Source organism: Rattus rattus, chromosome 3, assembly GCF_011064425.1.
Source record: "Rattus rattus isolate New Zealand chromosome 3, Rrattus_CSIRO_v1, whole genome shotgun sequence".
Classification (NCBI taxonomy): Eukaryota; Metazoa; Chordata; class Mammalia; order Rodentia; family Muridae; genus Rattus; species Rattus rattus.
In genome coordinates, this window is record NC_046156.1 from 199,258,414 (window position 1) to 199,264,413 (window position 6,000).

Genomic DNA, 6,000 nt, shown 5'->3' on the forward strand with positions numbered 1-6,000 from the left:
AGAAATTAAAACGAGGTCCTCTGTAAGAGCAGTGCACGGCTCTTAACCCATGAACCATCTCTCCAGCCCCCTAGGCCTGTTTTTAATGAAGAAAAGAATATCCGGATGTCATCATTGAGTACTGTTTGATCAAACGCTTTCTTCAATAGCCCTGACTTCTAAAGACTTTTCTATGGTTTGTGAGAATTAATTCATCTCCCAGGTACAAAGATTTATTAACACGAAATATGCTGACTACATTCAGGGAAGATGCCAGAGGGCAAGAGGATTTTTTTTTCTCTTTAAATCTCAGCACTATTGATTGAAAACAGTCTCGTGTATACCGGGGAAATGTTCTACTGAACTATGTCCCCAGCCATCTCCTAGGAGATTTTAATCCCCTTTGAGGCTACTTTGCAATGGCTCCCTTCCTTGGGTTAGTGTGCACTAGCATGGTTTCCTCCCTCTATGCTGAGAGTAAAGGATATGACACAGTGGTACCTCCCACGGGATACCATTCCATAGCACCACAAACAGGACTGTTGCCAGGTCCGAGAGCTTGCCATAGGAACGCTACCACTGTGGAGTCTTGGGTCCCCACTCTTCGTCAGGACATCCTTGTTGGGGTGCTGCCTGCCAATGGGTCCTGCTAACAGTACTCAGCTTCCATACTCACCATGCCAGTTGGACCCCTCCTCACCCTACAAACTCAGCATCCCTTGCTGGGACCAATAAGAAGGTTATCTCTTACCTAGTGGGACAAGAGTCACTATGCGTTTTGAAGAATATGCCCTTTTAACTTCAATTAGCATCAGCAGTAACAGCAAGAACAAAACCCAGATAAAACCTCCCTGGCGCACCCTACACTAACGTGTCAAGGCAAGGGTCAGGAAACTAGCAGAATAGATCCTCTTTGTTTTCAAGTCATAGGAGCACGACATTATCGTCATCACTAGGACAGCAACCTAAGGAACACCTCCGGGAGATCTACGCTCTCGTCCAGGATAAAGCGATCTCTAATCCATCAACCTACCAGGTTCTCACCATTGTCTTCTTGACCCTCCCTGTTATGTGACTTAGAATATAAGAAAGGACTTCTACCGGAGGATCCGAGCTAAGTCTGACGCTTGCCCACTCCAAGGCTTGACTTTCCCATCTCGGCACCAGTCATGTAAAGCACAGCCCTTCGTTGTTGTTTGCTTTGTTGGTTTGTTTGTGATCATTGTTGTTGCTGCTGCTGCTGCTGCTGCTGCTGCTGCTGCTGCTGCTGCTGCTGCTGCTGCTGCTGCTGCTGCTGAGGAAGAGTAGCTCAGGGTTCGAGGTCGTTGGCTAAACTAATGGACATTGTTCTCTGCAATTCATGGTCATGTTCCTTCTAGCTTGTGCGTGTACTTTCACTATAAACTCAACCTGAGTGCTTTCTGAGCCTCTTTGGTCAAAAAAAAATCAAGGGACTTCATGCTGGACCACAGGCCCATGCCTAGGCAGAGGCTCCTACTCAGCCTCTTGACCCCAGGCTGGGGGCAATATTCCCCAGACTCTACCACAGAAACTCTGCAAAGGAGAACTGCCAGGGATTAAAACTACCACTGAGCCGCCTCCTACCCTCACACATTCAGCTCTTTCCACCCACCCTCTCTATAAACTGTCTTTCTGTAGTTGAGGCTTCTTCCCCCAGGAGTAAATTGTCAGCATCCCAGCCAGGGGCAAGTGGAACCAACTAGAGGTCACTACCCACTCTAGTCAATAGATATCCAGCCCCACCACTCCCAGGAAGACAAGCACCTGTGTAAATCACACCTACTCTAGGGTCTGTTTTAGTTCCCAAAACGTCTACTGATAAATATTTGTGGGAAGGCAAATCCCTGGATTTCCCTCTTGGCCTGACCACATAGTAAGAAGCATTAGAACTAAGCCCTAACTATGGGCACATCAGTAACTCAGCGAGGCACCTCATAAACATGGGGATCATATTCTCTCGCTCCTCTGGTTGCCACAGAGGCCCCTTGCCGCCCATTCTGATTCTTCCACTTTTACACTTGCTACAGATGGGCTACATACACCTTTATTCCCCAAAGCCCCACTTCTAGAGACTGCTCCCCCTAGTTAGACAGAAACGAAGGCTCTACAGTTAGGCCTGGAGCCTGCAGACAGATGAGCTTCAGCTCTCCGTGTAGAGCAGAAATACCTTCAATGCAGACTTTGGGGTCTTCTATTGTGGGATCCTGGGGGGAAAAAAAAAACTTTGATTACCAACTTGTGATCCTGAGAACTGCTCTTTGAGAAAATGCAAACCCCGGACATTGAGTATACAACTGGCTTTCAGTGGATTGAGTGACAGAATAAAATATCATCAGAGCGATTTTAGCATGGACCTGTTTTTACACAGCACGCGTTGCATTGACTCTCAGACATCGTGGCAACCAAGAAAGGCAAGCCATTGTCTAAGAGGGGGGCGGGATATCCTGGCGTGTAGGGAGGGTCTGATTGTGCGGCGATGATAAATTAATTTCTGCCACTCACCACTGCTTCTTCTAAGTAGATCCGTGTGGCGCAGCCCTGTCATTAGCTTCTCTGCTGGAGCTGGTGAGATGTTAACTGGTAGATACCCTTTCCTTGTGGGGCAGCACATCACTTACCTACTTTCCCACTGTGTAATCTCTGTCCCCAAAGATGAACTTCTCACATTCCTTTAAAATGACCTGGCTCTTTGAAGCACAGCCACCCATTGCTAAATGCAGCTGTCCAGCTGAGGGATTTATAAGGACCACCCTAACACTCTCAAAGAGTGAAGGAGCTGGACGGGGGGTGGAACTCAGTGGCAGAAACCTTGCCTGGTATGCATGAGGCGCTATGTTTAATCCCAGCACTATAAAAAAGGTAATAACTAATAATGATAATAATAATGTTGATGATGATGATGATGATGATGATGATGATGATGATGGCTAAGGATTGAAGGGAGGCAATATGGAATCGCTCCAGAGCTTCCTGATCACAGAATAAATGATAAACACAAGTAGACCTCCCAAGAACACTTCTGTCATTCCAGGTCCCATAGACAGAATCCGAGCAGATAAATAACCCTACCCCAGAAGCATGACTCACACCTAGAAAAATGTCCACAGACGTGTGTCTGGTTTTTGTCTAATCCTTCCTATGGAGATGGGCATTGTGAGAGAAACGACGTCTCTCATTGGCCTGGATCTCACCTGTTAGCCTTGGCCGGCTGGCCAGTGAGACCCAGGGATCTGTCTGTCTTTCTCTGCTTCTCCAGGATCGGGGTTATAATTGTATGCCACCACACCAGCAGGTTTTTCTTTTACACTGGTTCTAAAAATCAAACGAAGGTCCTCGTGGTTGTAAGGCGAACATTTTCCCAACTGAGCCATCTGTCTGGGCCCTGGATAGTGGAACTCTCTAGAGTGGTTCGCTACTTCTAAATAATGCATCTCATCGCAGGTAGAATTACTCTTCACGTTGGATTCATTGTGCGGGGCACTCTTGTGAGCACACTCTGCATGCATGGGCTCGTTAAAACAGTGCAACACTCCTGTAAGGGAGTGAGTGAACAATCATTCCCATTCTCCAAATGAGGAAAGCAGAGTTCAGAGAAAGGGGTCACATTATGCAGGATGCACTTGCACGGGGTCAGACTTCTGTGTGAGCTTTGCCATCTTGTCTTGGAGTACAGTAATGTAACAGGGCTCTCAAGAGTCAAATCATGGCCAAAATTTTCACCATAAACATTGTCAAAGTCCTCATGAAGGCAGGTTCATTGTGCATGAGCACCATGTTCTACATAGGTAATGTGATTAGGTTTGAGTCAGACATAGGATGAACAGTGATATTTAGCATCCTTAGTTCCAGGGCATCAATTACTACATGGGACTATTATACAGCCCTAAACACTGACAGCTGTCTCCTGGGGACAGACATGGCATCGAATCCTTTGGAGGCATGAATAGTGAGTTTTCCCTCTAGTCACATATAAGCCACATAATTTGGTTAACAATCTTCTAACAGTAGGGAAGAACAGGATGTGGATCTGTCAGAGTTTTGTAGGCATACAGAGAAGGCAAGGATCCGAAGTAGTTACACTCGCCATTCACATGAGTGATGGATGTGCTGAGCACTTGTATCTTAAGGTTCAGAAGAGAGACCGTAAGTTCGAGGGACACGGCTTGGAATCTGGTAAAGGCTCTAATTTATCAACACACCAGTCAACCTCTCCAGATTCCCACTTGTGAAGTGGGGTTGAAATTCTTCCCTCACACAAACGAAAAGAAATAGCTGAGTCGAGAAACTAGAGAACATTGCTGAGTGCAGGGAAGATGGCTGTCGGAGTCCTCCTTGTCTCCAGTATTGACCCACAAGTCAAAGGTGTGAGTTTCTATCCCGCCTTGCTTATGTGACCCTGATCTCTTCCCATCTCTGGACCTCCAGCTTTTTGCTTGTAAGAACATAGTCAAACTGACCTTTAGGAAACTTGCCATCTCATACTATGAGCTAGAGGTTGGGAGCAGGAAGGCAGAAACATGGGAAAGCAAGAGGCCATCGCGTGCAGGCACGATCCAGCTCCCTTGGCTGCAGCAATCCCAAAGAACACTCTCCTGAAGTAACCACAGACAGTTGTCTTAACAAATCAGAAAGACTCAGGGCCACCGGGCTCAGGAATGTGTCTCTGTTCTAGTCTGCTCCCCAATTGCAGTCAATTCACTGATGCCCTAATATGACAGTTAATGGTGCATTTCTCTCAGCAACATCCTCCACAACGGTGGTGGCTGTACCAGGCCGAAAGCAGACTCCATTGCAGGAGAACACCTCGGTCACCCTGGCACTGTGCTCTCTGGGATGATAGCCAACCATGGTCTCTGTGTCCAGGCACTCGTTAATTTCTTCTATTCTTCACAAGAGGGAGAGCCTGAGATGTCGAAGTACAGAGGGCAGGGAAGAGCAAAGGCCCACTCGTTGAAGGGCCAACCACTCGAGCCTCAGACTCTGCACCGATCGGGAGATTATCTCGCCGTTCAGGAAGCTGTCTCTGTCTTGTTGGAGGGAAAGGCGGTGCATACTGGGCAGGTGAGATGGCTTTATCCAGCGATACCCAGAGTTAGTGAGACCCAATCCACACACCTCCCCTCGGAGCACCTCCTCCTGTCTCCCAGTGCCAGCCCAGTCTCTGTGGCAAAAACAGGAACCATGCACTCAGCCCTTCAGGTTCCTGACATATGAAGAAAGGCAGGCTGGGAGCGGGTGCTTTCCTGAGTACTGTCTCTACTTCTTTCTAAAGAAAAACACTACCTATGAGCACACTTCTTTGTATTCCTTAGGTTACTCCATCTTCAGAGGGAACCCCTCCCCCAACAGAAGATGCTAAACAAGCCTGTCTGAGGGTGGCAAATCCTTGTCTTCTGTGATCTGATGGCAAGAAATGCCTGGCATGAGGAAGAGGGGGACAACAAGGAGGAAGAAGAGCTAACAGCACTTCCCATGTCCCATATGCCATACGGCCACTACTTCATTTCATCCTTGTAACTCTGGAGGGAGGTGCTAGTGACCTCCATTGAACGGATGACGACGCGGGGACACAGGCAAGTACGCATAGCTTGGCCAAGCGGTCCGATCGGGTGCACCTGATTATAAATGAAATTTCGGTAGGCTACCTAACACCCCAGTCGACACTTATGTCTACTTACACAGCATGTTTCAGAGACTTTCTGCATTCGTCTTCGGCAAAAGAAACCAACGAAACCGTTTCTAATCTCGAAGAGCAAACTGTTGATGGCAATTCACAACCCACTCTCACGTTGCCCAGTGACTGCCCCACGAGCAGCTACAGGAGAAAACCTTTTCCGCCATTGCTACTGCTCCGAAGGCATTGCTAAATCGTGAGCTCTTTCCACTCGGAGCAAAGCTGACAGGAAACGTTGCTCTTCTGTCACTATCTTAGTCAAAACCCTCTCTGAGCCTCTGAGGTATTTAGAGGTTCATTAATTGCTTCTCGAACATTTGAAGGGG